The sequence below is a fragment of the Podarcis filfolensis genome, assembly GCF_964270895.1.
Source record: "Podarcis filfolensis genome assembly, chromosome: 2".
NCBI lineage: Eukaryota > Metazoa > Chordata > Lepidosauria > Squamata > Lacertidae > Podarcis > Podarcis filfolensis.
Window position 1 is genome coordinate 62,429,560 of NC_139605.1, and position 14,834 is coordinate 62,444,393.

Below are 14,834 nucleotides of genomic sequence, written 5' to 3' on the forward strand. Positions count from 1 at the left end.
ATTGTTAGGAGGTCCCTTGGAGGCTTATTCCTTTAAAATATACACAAGTTGGGTGTCCGCTAAAATTCTGTCACTTGTTTTCTTTCCACACAGAGATCTAGCTTGCCCTCTCACACTTCTGAGGAGGGAATAATAAAAATAAAAGCAAAACTACAACACCTCTGCTGCTGCTGCTACAACTACTGTCTTATACCCTCCCCTTTCTCACACAGAGCACGGGGTGGCTAACAAAATCTAAAAGCCACAACATTAAAACAAAAATTTAAAATGCAATATTCATCACTATTTGATCAAGACTGAGCTGCTGGCCGTGTCTTTCTTCATTCCACACTGAAAGCCCTACTGACAGGAATCTGATAGGGACCCTTTAAGAAAAGGGAGCAATGGAGGCTGGTCCAGTAGTGTGAATGGGGCCCTACCTGACTTCTTACTTACATTCATTCCAAGGGGTGACACTGCCTCATCAGCCTCTTCCTTAGCCTCAGTGTTGTCCCTTGCAGATCTGAGAAAGGAGGATGGAGACAAAATTAGAATGGCCTATCCTTGGCTCTGCCTCCTGTGGGTCTCCCTGCCTTCTGCGCTACCAGTCTCAATGGGCATTAGCCAGCACAGCCTGTAAGCAGCAACCTATGGAGGGGCACAGGTTTCCCATCCCTGTGCCAGAATCAATACCATAGCCTTTAAAAATGCTACAAACTGAGCAAGGCCCTAGTGGGAAGTATAGAAGGGTTGCCACACCCTCTGCTGGTAATTGCAGGCATGCCTGCATTCTTCTTAGTGTTTCCTTTTGTATTCCCTTGGGCCCATCCAGACATCTTGTTTACTGTGCATTCGTGATTATTTGTGCCGATGGTGTTGGTGCAGTTATACTCGAAACCGTTTTCTATCTTCTTTCACGACAAACATGTTGCTTTGTTTCCTGTCACTGTGTGTCCTGTAGTTTCCTGGAAAAATACTGTAACATTCATACCACAAATGTCTGAGGGCTTTTTGTATTCATTGTGCCACAATGCAAGAGTGTCTCTCCCAAGGGCAATAATGCAGTGTTGTTCACATTGCAGAACAACTAGCAAAGTGAAATGATGTGAGGATGGTTCAATAAAAAATCACCGCTAATGTTGTGTCAGTGACAGGTTGCAGGGTACACCTGCCAAAAAACACCAGCCTGGAAGGGCCCTTGAGATTTATACAAAATTTTCATTATGATAGTAAATGATCAGTTATTTATATAACAGGTCCCCCCCCCTCCTAGTAGTGACAAACAAAAATAGTTTTAAAATACAGTCATACCTTGGATCCTGAACGCCTTGGTACTTGGACGTTTTGGCTCCTGGACACTACAAACCTGGAAGTGAGTGTTTCGGTTTTCGAACGTTCTTTGGAACCCGAATGTCTGACGGGGCTTCTGCGGTTTCTGATTGGCTGCAGGAGCTTCTGGCATCGAATCAGAATAAGCTACGCTTTGGTTTCTGAACGTTTTGGAAGTCGAACGGACTTCTGGAACGGATTCCGTTCGACTTCCAAGGTACAACTATATGTCATTTTGAACTACTTTTCATAAAGTAGTTGTAATTACCATTCAATTGCACAGCTCATGATGACTGCTGAATCTGTTCCCCCCTGGCCTGCTGGGCAGAGTTGACATCATCCATCAGATATGTGAGCATAGCAGTGCATGTACAAGCCCACTGTTACAAGCATGACTCTGGATAAGGACCGAGTTAAGCCTTCAGAAACGTACTGCCTAAATGTCCAAAAGGCATTTTGTAAGGTGAACAGGAAGGTCTTAAAAGCAGTCAGGTGGAAATATATTTAACAGAAAACCTCCATTAATTGGATGTCGTTACTGCATAATTGTCAAGGAACAAGACTGTAACATGGATGAAATAATTTCATGAGTGGTTTTTGTTTTTAGAGGGGTTTTAGATAAGGATACCCATATCTTTATAGTTCCTATATCCTCTTCCCATATCTACTGCAGTTCACTATGCTTATAGAACTCCTTGTTAAAATATTATGCAACTGTAGAATATATAAAATATATAGAAATCGGGATTAAAATTAGCCTGTATATTATTTATTTGCATCAATAAAATCTAACCTCATTAGGAGGTGCTAAATGACAAGGATGTTTTTACTTGGATATCTGGTTACAAATTAAATCTAGATGAAATTGAATGAATGAATATTGTGTAAATCAAGGACCTCTGAGTCATACAAGAATGAGGAAAAGCAACCCAACTGCATCTAAGAATATATGTGCCTGAAAAACTAAAATAAAATAGGAGAGTTACTTAATTTCTACGTAGCTCTCAGACCAAAACCAAGATGGCTGAGAAGAAGAAGAAGCTTTGTAAAGGAAGGAGAGTGAAGAAGAGACTTTTCAACCTGTCCTTGCTCACCTTCACTTTTAAAGGATTTAAGTTTGACCTGTGGCAGGTTAAGTGTGCAACACTATATCTGCCCACAAGATGTCAGCAGCTCACTGTGAGGAAGTTTGTGCAGTTGTAGTAATAGGAACTCTGGGTGGAACATGAGGCACAGCACAGGTTTCTTGGGATTATTTTGTTTTGTATGATGGAGTTCCCCCTCCTAAAATTCCTGTCTGTGGAAAGCTAGCATCAAAGGAGAAAGGCCATAATCATGTAGGGAGATGGGGGTGGGTTTTTTTTTTAATGAGATGGGCGATTACACTTGAGGATTCAAAGAGTGTACAGTAAATAAAATTTAATACATTAACTGTTCCTACACCGTGTGTGTATGTGGGAGAGTTTTTAAACTGTGTATATGAATCCTAATATTGCATTGGGTGAGTGACTGGATCTTGGGAGAGAGCATATTTGCCTGACTGGAAAGAGTCCTTTCTGCACATAATAGAACACATTGAATAGAAAGGGATATTTTGGCCCCTAGCTTCCCCCAGTCCTGCAGCCTTAACTGTATGTATACAGCCTGTTGCTGCATTGCAAATAAATATTGGATTGCTAATTAATGGGTCCACTGGTCTAGGGTCTAGGGTCACCCTTTTTGCTGAGGGGAATAATTCATGAGTAGCTGCCTTTGGGCATGGAAGTTTCATTTTTAAAAGCCTCATCCCAGAGAGTTAATGGCTTGGTGAGCTCTCTTGGAAGCCTCACAATGAGGCCAATCCCTCAGGAAGTCAAGGCCTGCTGTTCCAGACCTTGGGAGCAGCTGAACCCAAAAGCCAAAGCTTTTTTTTAATAGAACATCTAAAAAAGTGAAGGAATTCTCCTCACGTGCATTTTTGTGTTCACCAAGTTTCTTTATTCAGTATGAAGACATGGGCTCCTCTGGCCAATGCTGTGTCCCTTCTCAGGAAACTCCAACTCTCCCCTTCTGGTGCTCTTTTTGCTCTGACCCCTCCAAAATGTCTTCTTCAGATTCCCCAGACAGGGAACATGACAAGAAAGTTCATTGAAAGCCTCTCTAAAGGCCCAGCTGGGAGCTGTGAATGCTGATGGACATGACAGGGCTGCCTGGGCGGGCGGGGGGGGCGGGGGGGCGGGGATGCAAGCTTGAATGTTAAATGTGAGGAAAACTTGAGGAGGTATTTACACGCCCACTTCAATAATTTTCTTTTCTTAGAACTGGAAGTAGACAGAAAAGAGTCTGGGAAAATTCCCCATACTCAGGCCTTTTGTATTGTTCATAGTGCTAAGAGGGAATGAAAGAAGAGAATCTCACTCTGCCTTGCTAAATACATAATAAATGAGAGAGTACTTTTGAGGTCACTGTGAAGAGAGTTAACTTGCTTTCATCTACTTTGGGAATCCGGTGCATCCCTTGCCAAGCACCCCCTTTTCCTAGTTTACATGATTGTAGAGAGATCCTGTATGTATGTAAGTAATTTCCCGCTGGCCTGCAAACAAAATATCTTGCCCTATCTTAATAAACAGGCAGCCCTAAAGGCCAAGAGGAAGATTTTACTGGAGAGCCAATCAGAGCACAAGCAAGCACTTCCCTGCACTCTTCCTCTGTGTGAGAGACAGGAAGGCCTAAATGGCAGCCTGCAGCTGAGCAGCCTGAGTCTCAGGTGAGGTGCATGAAAACAATACAGAATACTGCCTAAAAATGAGGGCAAATCACTCCCCCCTTCACAAGAAGTTGAATTACAGAAGGATTTGACAAAATCTAACCAGCGTTGCTGTACAAAAGAGGCAGCCAATCAAAATGGACTCAGTTATTATCAAGGCGTGAGGCTTGATGTGCGGATTTTTAAAATAAAAAAAATCCAATAATTGAAAGTGGTGGCCTGGGGATGTGCGTATTGCCCATAAACTGTGGTGATACAGCGGAAGCAAGAAGTTCTCAAAGAATGAAACTGCTCTATACTGGAGTAACAGTCAGAGAAGATCACTCTGAAATGTAAGTGCCAAATTTATTTTTGTCACATTTAATGTTAAAATACATTTATTATAGTCTTCATTTTGTTTATGTGATATGTATTTTTATGAAGATTTTAAAGTGCCATATTATATAGTTAAAAAAGCTGTTTGGAATTTGTTCCCCGCCAGTGAAAATTCCTTTAATAAGGCATTGCCCAAAGCCCACCAACTAATTTCTTTCTTTGCCACTTACATTTCATTTTGCTGCAATCAAGACTTGTTATGCATTTAACCTGCTTTTAGTTTTCAGTCTTCTTCCCTTCCACCTTCCCACAAATCCACTCCTTGCTCACTTTGGTATTGTGACCCCAGTGTACATCATATGCAGGTTTCCCCCCACATTTTCCCACTATTACTACAAATCCTAATAGTGCCTTCATTCCAGCTCTCTGGAGACAAAACCCATTAACACCTTGCCGTGGCCGGTCAGCAACTTATGAATACTTATACAAAGGATATTATGTGAGCTTTACAATTTATGATGCCCCACGAAGTCTCTAAGGCTGCAGTCTAGATGAGCCTTTGGCATGATCCAGTAGGGCAGGTGTGGGGGGAAGATTTGGCCCTCCAGATGATGTTGAACCACAACTTCCAGCCCCAAAAAGCATGGCCAGTGAGTGGCGATATTGGGAGTTACATTTCAGCAACATCTGTAGAGTCAAAGATTCCCCACACCTACAGTAGGGCATTACTTAAGACCTCCAGTTTGAAAATGTGCTCAAGAGCTCAAAAAGGTTGGCATCCCTGAATAGTGGAACATGTATAAAAAGGTAAAGGTAAAGGACCCCTGACAGTTAAGTCCAGTCGCGAACAACTCTGGGGTTGCGGCGCTCATCTCGCTTTACTGGCCGAGGGAGCCGCCGTTTGTCCGCAGACAGTTTTTTCTGGGTCATGTGGCCAGCATGACTAAGCCGCTTCTGGCAAAACCAGAGCAGCGCACGGAAACGCCATTTACCTTCCCGCCAGAGCAGTACCTATTTATCTACTTGCACTTTGATGTGCTTTCAAACTGCTAGGTTGGCAGGAGCTGGGACCGAGTAACTGAAGCTCACCCCGTTGCGGGGATTCAAACCGCCGACCTAATCAGCAAGCCCTAGGCTCAGTGGTTTAGACCACAGCGCCACCCGCGTCCCGTGGAACATGTATAGGAAAATATATTGCACATCAGATTTCTTGGGTACTCACTGTAGTCTTGATAATCTTCATGAGCTGTGAGAGGGTTCTAGTGTCAATGGTAGCAGAATGCCTACATGCAACTGAAAGCTAGAATGGAAATTTGAATTTCTGAGGCTGGCTTCCCATTGCGATATTCTACTGAGTAATATAGATAAGGAGAGTTTCAATTTGACTATACAAGCAAAGCTATTTTGCTGATTTTTAAACAACCCCACCAGGTCTTCACCTCCTTCAAAATGAAGTAGCTATTCCCTATAAACTATATATTATAAATGAACACAATCATTATAATCTAGCAAAATACTGTAATTCAAACAAACATGTACATCATTCTGCTGTAAACACTACAGTAAAATCCACCCTAACCAAAACAGTGCTGACAGAAATAATAAATTGCTTCTTTTTAATTTACAGCAATAGTTCCCAGAAGAGTTTTCTTTGTTTGGTTGCTAGCTAGTCAGTCCCTTGAAAACATTGTCAAGAAACCTACGTTGCTTCCCTGCATTCTAATAGTGACCTTACATTTCTTTTTGCCTTATTAATGAATGGCACTGGTAAATGCAAGATTTGGTGGGATGGATGAATCAACTGAGCAGCACAGAATCCAATAAATTAGTAATACTAAAACATTAATTTAAAACCTCCAGCATTAAGAGACCTCATTAAAGAAAAAAGTAGTCTGAAATAAATGGGTTTTTTACATGCAGTTGTGGAGGAAGTTCTATAACTTGGGAGCCACAACAGAAAAGGCCCTGCATCTTGTACCTGTCTTCTGCACTTAATCTGTATTTCCCACAAGTCTTCTGGGCTCCATGCAGGGTGAGGAGGATTGGACTGGTTATGACATTTGTACCACATCTTGCTTAATCTGAGTTATAGTTACATATAGATATATTTGTGCAACATTCCTGTTTTCTGCTTGTGACATACAGCAAGCTTGGTTGAATAGGTTAAGTTCTGGTACTATGAACCTTCTGTGTTGATAGTCCTGGCACTAGGCTGGAGCTGGAGTCTTAGAAGACCTTTGGTCACACATGTTTTAGTTATGCATAGACAAAGGTGGCCATACTTGCTGCTGCAGGGTGGTCAGTGTGACCTCTTTTATCAGCCTTACCCAACCTGGGTGTGCTGGACTGACTGTACAATCTGCACAGACCTGAGCATGAAGGAAGTCACATTAACTTACATATGTACATTGGACGTGATGCTCTGTTCTCTCTTCTTGCCTTTTTGCCAAATGACTTTCCCCATGTAAATTATGACTCTTTGTGTTTGTACTAGACCTCTGTGTAGCTCCCCCCCGCCCCACCCCCCGTTGAAGAGGGTTGCTCTACTGATCTACTGTGTGTATCTGTTGATGACCTGGGGTTCCCCACCCCCCATGGAACAATTACCATAGTCACAGTCAGGTAACAGCAACCATAAACAGAGCATGGGAGTGTGTACTGTTGCTTCTCCACCCTCTCTCTGCAGCATAGCAGTGACATAAGATGTTTGGATGAATTTATTTGACATAGGCGCCAAGCTCTGTAAATGGTTTATGAACATCTTTTCTAGGAGCAAGAGGAAGTGTTAGATCAAGTCAGGACAGCTTGGATTTATTCCCATGAGAATTCAGCTTCTGAGGAAAACTCCCTTACTGTACTAAGGCAACAGATTTTTCACCTCAGTCTTAACTCACCTTCCCCTACCCCATGCTCATCCTCATCCCCAAATTGCCATTTGATGAGGAAGAACTCCCATCCCTCAGAATAGGGATTTTTTCAAAACACCTGTCCGCAAGGCTTGTCACACTGCTTTGTGATTTGGTTCTGCATGTGAACTTCAGAAAGCAGCTCTTGGGGGACGGGGACACACACACTAGGGTCTGGTTCATACATCTCACATTCTGTTTACTCTGGCTCCAGTGCACTCCCACCACTGGTATTTGAAGGGCATTAGCTACAGTCCATATATATTCTGAATTTCCCTCAAAAATACTGCTATTTGATGCATTTCCCCTTAAACCAGCTTCCATCTGATTTGAAACATAAGCCACAGTCCCCTACCATTAAGCTGAAGGGCGTACATTTGAGTCAACCATTGTACATGTGCAGATGACTGCTTCATGCTTCGGAGTTCTGGGAGTTGCAGTGGCAAGGGACGCAAATAGGAAATGAAGACATCCCACCCCTCTCTGGTGTGTACAGCAACATGCAAGTGTGTGACTTCAAGTGCAGTGGGGGAAAACAACCTTGCTGTGTTTTAAGCCGATAATGTGTACATAGCCTTAGCCATGTGCCTTTACCTGTACATGGGACCAATGGAATCTGCAGCAAAATATAATTGAGGATGGGGTGTGGGGAGCAACATGTAATCTGGGAGAGGTGGAGTTTTGTCCCACAAGTTAGATTTCTAAAAGATCAGCAATGGTACATTTCATATTCACACTGCCACCCTGAACACGTTTTCTTTGAAATAAGTCCTATTTATTTGATGGAGTTAACCATGAAGTAAGCATGCCTACCATTACAGCCTGTTTATGATCCTGCTATCATTTGCATGTGAAAAGTGCCTTTGCATTAAGGAACCACAGGGGTCCAGCAATGGAGGCTGGTGGTCCCTGCCCTCCAGCCTCCTGGCCCAGCCAAATATAAGAGGAGCCTCACACAACACTTGTTTGTGTTGCATAAGAAGGAAACAGCACGTGGGTCTCTTGACATCTTAGGTCACAATGGTGACCTGAAATGAATTAATGCTGTGAGAACAATTTGCCTAGTGTTAGTAAAATGTAGGACTTCCCTTTCTTGCATTGAGGTTGGGGATGTTCAGGAAAAGAAAACTTTGATATGGTGGCATGGCGTGGCATAGCATTTTCCAGGATACGTCTGTAATCCTCACTGCACTGTCACATTATGTGCGTGATGCACAAGGACGGATGGGTTCATGTGGTGAAAGACAAGGGAGACGCAAACTGAACACATGGGGATGGTCAGACATTTCTATGCCGGTGGCTTCATTTTCCCCTCATTGGAAACTGAAATGACAGCTTGCTGCTTCCATGTGCAGCCTGGTTTACGCAAACCTGTCTCCATGCCATCATTTTTCCTGTGCACAACAGAACTGAGGAATGCAACAGTTTGAGCAGCTCCTTGGTCCACACCGCTTTGCAGGCTTCCCTTATCCATCTGGCTACCCACTGTGCAAACAGGATGCTGAACTAGATGGGCCTTTGGCCTGATCCAACGGAGCTCTTCTTACGTTCTTACATTCCTGCTGCACTATGGCCTCACTGGACTGTGTTGTAAAAGGGCAGGATTCAGCACAGTTTGCCTGTGATCTTTTTCAGAGCCAACCAGTAACTTACCTGTTAATTAGTTATCTTTGCACAAACCAATAGTTTTCCTATTTCCTGTTCTGTCTGAATTCAGTATGTTCCTGGGTTCCCCGACTCTCACCCAATCAAAGGCAATCTGGGCAATTAAACCAGCCTCTCCTTGGGTAAACGGTGTCAAGGTTAGAGCAAGTCATTCATTGTCGTAATAAATCTTTATTGCAACCCCTTCTTCCCATCCCCCATCATAAACTAAACTTTCCATAAACGCTAGGTTTATAATAGGTCTTCTTCTAATGATTAACTTGGAGCTTAGCAGCTTGCAAAGCTCTGCAGAAGGCACTGGTAGTGCAAGAACTCTGAAGGGCATCTGCAGTCTCTTCTTCTTAGTATGAAGTTGACTTTTAAGCTGCAGAAACAATTGCCTGATTCCAGCATTAAGAGTGTTGGAACTGAGAAAGCAAAGAAACCTGCTCAATTCCTTTCTAGTTAAATAAGGCTATAACAATGTAGTTTCCCCACCTGAAGTTCTGAAATGGAATGGAAAGTATTGTTATGTGGACAGTGTGGTCTTATTGTCAAAAGAGGTTTAACCCCATCTTCTGAGTGGATTGACTCCTTTTCCTAAAAAGGCACATCCACGGATAGTCAGCCCAGCAACCTGTTCTCATAGTGGTCAACCAGGTGCCGATAACAAGTGATGATCTTTCCACTTGTGCTCCTCAGCATCTGGTATTCAGAGACATGCCTCCTCTAATACTGGAGGTAGGCCATAGCCATCATGGCTAGTAGTCACTGGTAGTATTATCTAATCACCTTTTAGAGCTGTCCAGGTTGAATGAATGAATGAATGAATGGGAGAGGAGGCATCATGGAGGTATGCTGGGAGGTCCTTCCAAACATCACGGGCAACAAGAGAGAGGGAAATCATTTCAGGAAGGAAGGATGGTGGTGGAACTGGAAGAGTGATGATTCGAGGCTGAAATGCTTTCCATTGAGAACATTAAAGAAAGTTGTATAAAGGCAGCAATTGGTTTAGATCAAGAGATGCCAAAACAAAATTAGGCCCATGGGTACCTCTGCAAACTGTGGTCATTACACACACCTCACAACCAAGCACACTGTGCAGCCTATTCGGTTGTAGTGTTGCATTGAGTCAAACTTCAGCATAGGGATAAGAAAGGACAGGCCTCTTTGGGCACATGGGTGCCATGTTGGTGACCCGTGATTTAGACTGCCTGTTTGATTCATGTTGCTCTGTAAAGCGTAGTGCAGAGCAAACAGTAATTTTCATTTCATTACATTTAAAAATCACAATATAAAACATTAAAAATAAAAATAATTCAATAGCCCCCCCCAAAAGAGCCACCTTTTAAAGGGTATAGGAGAGATAATTTCAGACCTTTTCTTAAATTAAAGCTTGTCCTGTGGTTTAAGAGGCTAGTTTCCTATGCCAAGATGTCTAGAATGAGAACTAATCTGAAAATAAAATGTCATTAAGTCCTGGGAATTCTTACATAGGACTCCCCGCCCCACCCCGGGTTTCTATTTTTAGCCTGCTACACTGTACATTGATCCAGTCAGTTATGATAGGGACTTGAAACCAGTTTTGGATGATACACTGATATATCACCCAGCGCTAGTTAAGAGCAGAGTACAGTAATACATACTGTGGATGTTGCCTCATCCACTATGGCTTCCACCAAGAGGTAAAATTTGAACTGTCTGGAAACGTCACCTTAGAATGAGCAAGCAAGAAGAAGTTCAGTGTCCCACTATCTGCTTGCTTAGCAAGTGCTGATGTGAAGTGACTAGCATTTGAATTGATGGACAGACCTCGCAGGGCATAGTTTTTATTTATTATATTTACACAAACCTTTCCCCTCAAGGCCCTTAAGTTTCTCTCCCCCTACCCTGCTCCCCCACTGCCTTGAAAACACACAGCAAACCAAGACTCTGTGAGTTTCATGGGTGAAGGAGGATTTGAACCTGGATCTTCTGCCCAGTTCTACTCCAATCTAGAGCTGCAGGGTCTTTTTCAATCTGAGGGACCACATTCCCTCATGCAGAACATTCTTGCCAGTGGGGCCAGAATGACCAGGAGCAATGAGTGATGTCACTGGAGTATTTTTTACATACGGTATATCTCCTTCTGATATGAGCAGCACACCTGAGGGGGAATAGCTACAGGGTGCTGCAACAGCTCCCCCCCCCCCATTTGCAACTGTAAGCTATCTAGAATACATTGGTATTGGCTGGCATATTGTAAATGAAATAAATAGTGCCGTGTGATATGTGCTGAGAAAGCAGGGGCTCCAAAGGAAGTCCCTTTACTTGGCTTTAGTGTTATTTACATCCAAGATTGGTCTTCTAAATCTTAATCTGGTATTTAATGTTTTCCTCTCTCTCTCATTCTTTTTTTTGCTGGGAAGCAAGGAAAGCAACAGGGTGTGGGAATCTGCCGACATTATGAACTTGCAGCTGCAGTCCATTATGCACTGCCAGTGTTGCTCTCCTGTAGAGCTGATGACAAATGGAATTGCTGCCCCAGGGGAAGCCTTGACATTTTGAAAAGCATTTCCCTTGCGGAGCTGGAAAGTAACTCTCTCTCTCTGTGTGTGTGTGTGTGTGTAAAATCTTTTTGTAAACACTTTGAGGTTATTACAATCAAGTAGAATATAAATGTGAAATAATTAAGAATAGCACACATTCTCTTTTTTATACACGCGCACGGGCACACACACACACACACACACACACAGAGAGATTGTTGATGCCAAGGAGAAAACATTCAATATATATGGAAAACCTCCTTTTTTATTGCTGTCATTCAAAATGTTTGCACCTTGGCATTAAAAACATGACCCAGAAATGGAACGTGGTTTGGTACAGCTGGATATAGAATGTTGTTTATGTACATGTGGCAAAATGGACACTCTCCTGACGTTTGTAAATCAGCATGTAAATAGATAAATTAAAGGGAAAATCCCTGTCCTTTATTCAGTCTTTCCTTTAAAACGAGAAGTGCTGGGCTTAACTCAGTCCAGGATCTTAATTTTAACATGCAGCTCCATTTTATTTTATGACACCACACATTAGAGAATCCAACATATTTTCCACAAAGGAGGTATGTAAACAGGATGTTGCTCTTCTGAACTGTCACCTTACCCTTTATCCCCATCCCTGAAGTCCATTTAAATAATTCACATGGCAGGCTGATTCCTTTCCTTAGATTTCGCCGTGCTGACTTGTCTATGATTTCAACTTCCTGAGGCAATGAGAGAATCGAAGGACACACGTTTTGCATCCCTGTGAACAGGGTGGGGAGGTGGGGGAAGCCATCTGAATGAATTTGGGCTGTGAATCTCCATCCCCAGATGATTTACACATAAATCTCTGGTTACCCCCTCAGAACGCTTGCCTCAAGGTGGGAGGAGAACGAAAGAGGGAAGGAATATTCTGCAATGTATGTATGCATGTATGAGGGCCTGGTACCATCAACATTCAAATTGTCATGCACCTCAAAACTAGCATTTCAAAGCTTCCTAGTCTCTGATGCCTCCCTTTCAGATAAATGAGGAGGAGAGAAATTGGCTACAGTTCAATGACCTGATGAGAAAATGTGTGTCACCCCCCCCCCCCCAGGTTCCTATTTATTTTTAAGGCACTCTCCAACTTCGCTCTGTAGTCACAAATCTTGAGGAATCCTATTTTAAATGCTGAATTCTACATTGTTTGGACTCTAATAATAGAATCTCTCTTTCTCATAAATATCTCAGTGGTTAATTCCCGAATTTGTAACCTATTAGCTCAAGTATCATTGAGAAAAAAACAGCAGCTGTGCTTTCAATTTCAGCCATTACTATTCCTGGCATTCTTGAGATAATTGGAAATAATTGATTGCAACCCTGCTATCTGTGTTCAGGTGACTTTAAGGCAGGGAGTGGAGAACCATGTGGCACTTCAGTTGTTGGGCTATAAATCCCATCCTCAGGGATGATGAGAGTCGTACTTCAACAACACTGGGCATGAGGGCCAGAGGTTGTCAATCACTCTTCTAAGAACTGTTTCACATATGCATCTTCATCATCACTTGATGACTATAATATTCAGAGACAACCCGTGAGCCACCACAGAAATATCCACAGATATAGTTTTTATTTCACTTCTTGCCACCTCAGACATCATGATTTCCAAGTGGCATTCATCCAGCCAGCTGATAGTTAGAAATCCTGTAGTATGGGATAGCTCAGTTGGTAGAGCATGAGACTCTTAATCTCAGGGTCTGGGTTCGAGCCCCATGCTGGGTGAAAGATTCCTGCATTGTAGGGGGTTGGACTAGAGGACCCTCCTGGTCACTTTCAGCTTTACCATTCTAAGAGAGCAACCTGTGGGTGGGTGGGAATCAGACCTGAGAACTGGGAGAAAACAACAATGGGCGCAGTACTATGAGCTTGGCTGGACAGTGAGTCCACACTATGAGGTTCTCAAAGAGTGTGCCTAAAACTATGCTTAGAGGGATGTCTCAGGTGGTTATTGTTTTTAAAGGCCTAGTTAACCCATGCCACTTCCTTCCTATTGTTGACACTTGATAAATATGAGTAGTGGACAGATGCTTTCTCAGTGACTTTAAGTGGTCTGTTTTCATATTAGCTGATGTGTAGGGCATAACTGTGTAGACCACAGAGTGGTGCTGCACTTTTAGCCCCACTCCCTTATATTGCATCTTCTTCTTTTAAAACACGAGTTGTTTGTGGCTGTCTGCAAAGAAAGCCCTGTGTGTGACCGCCTGCTCAAGAGTAAGTGCTTCATGAAACCAGGACATCTGGTTGCGCTAGAGTCCTTACACCATCAGGGTTTTCCTTTAACTTGTCTATTTCACCAGAGACTGCAAAAGGCAGTGAACAAAATAGTCACGCCACACAGATATTCATGGTCATGGAAAGGGGAAGTGGGTAAGGAAGCCTTCCCATGCATTAAGGGAAGGCTAGAATGAGTGGGTGCCTTGTTCACAGGTGTGTACACTGTCAGTGTAGCAATGCTCTATTGAATTGTCTTTGGCTGCAATTTTTGCATTTCATTTCCACTTGACCCCACTGCTCGGAATCCCCACTCACCCCTCTTTATATATACATGCAACTGAGGATTACATTTGACATGGACCTAACGAAGTAGACTCTAGGCTAGTTCATGAGAGCTTATGGCATAAGAAATGTGCTAGCAGCCTTTAAAATACCTCTTTGTTGTTTTTGCAGCAATTCTTTGTCAAAGCTGTGATCTGTGATTTTGGTTTTTACATGGTGTGTGTGTGGGTGTGGCTGTTGCACACTGCTTGATTTTAATGAATTTTAATGAATTTTTGCTTTATATGTATTTTTATAAATAAAATAAACACAGATTAACACAGTTACCTGTCTACGAATTTAAAATAGGACGCACATCTACAGAGGCTTAAAGCTCCTTGAAGGCTGCATACACACAATACGCTTAAAGCATATTCTTCCCCTCAAAGAATTCTGGGCTCTGTAGTTTACTCCCTACAGAGTTACAATCTCCAGCAACTCTTAACAAGCTAGAGAGCCAGAATTCCTTGAGGGAAAGAATGTGCTTTGAATGTGCTTTAAAGCTTGTGTGCTTCTCATAGGTATCTACTTGGCTATTGTGGGAGACAGCATTTTGGGCAAGATGGGCCTTTGGCCTGATCCTTCAGGCCTCTTGGGGGGGGGCAGGGTTATTGGGTTGCTGTTGTTTTTATTTTGATTATGTATTTTGTGGTTTTCTTCTGTGAACCGCCCTGAGACCTGCAGGTATAGGGCAGTATATAAATTCAATAAACAAATAAAAGCACAGACTTTAAAAGATACATGACAATAATTCATAAGCATATTACTATCACTCCTTAAGACTAGTATTCCACAGACACATGACACTTGAGCAGA

At 42.7% G+C, this 14,834-nt stretch overlaps 1 long non-coding RNA gene across 3 annotated transcripts in view; it reads right to left on the reverse strand.

The window, feature by feature from the left end:
* Nucleotides 1-11,506, reverse strand: part of LOC310753426 — a 42,252-nt gene extending 30,746 nt beyond the window's left edge. Inside the window, exons 1-3 of one of the 3 annotated variants that reach the window (XR_014543345.1) lie at nt 6,769-11,506; nt 5,592-5,669; nt 436-502 (exon numbers count right to left, since the gene is read on the reverse strand). This is a non-coding gene — a long non-coding RNA (uncharacterized lncRNA). Of the gene's footprint in view, nt 1-435; nt 503-3,257; nt 4,372-5,591; nt 5,670-6,768 lie in introns of those variants that run through there. The other 2 variants (XR_014543344.1, XR_014543346.1) reach the window with 2 other exon arrangements.
* Between the last annotated feature and the right edge of the window lie 3,328 nt (nt 11,507-14,834).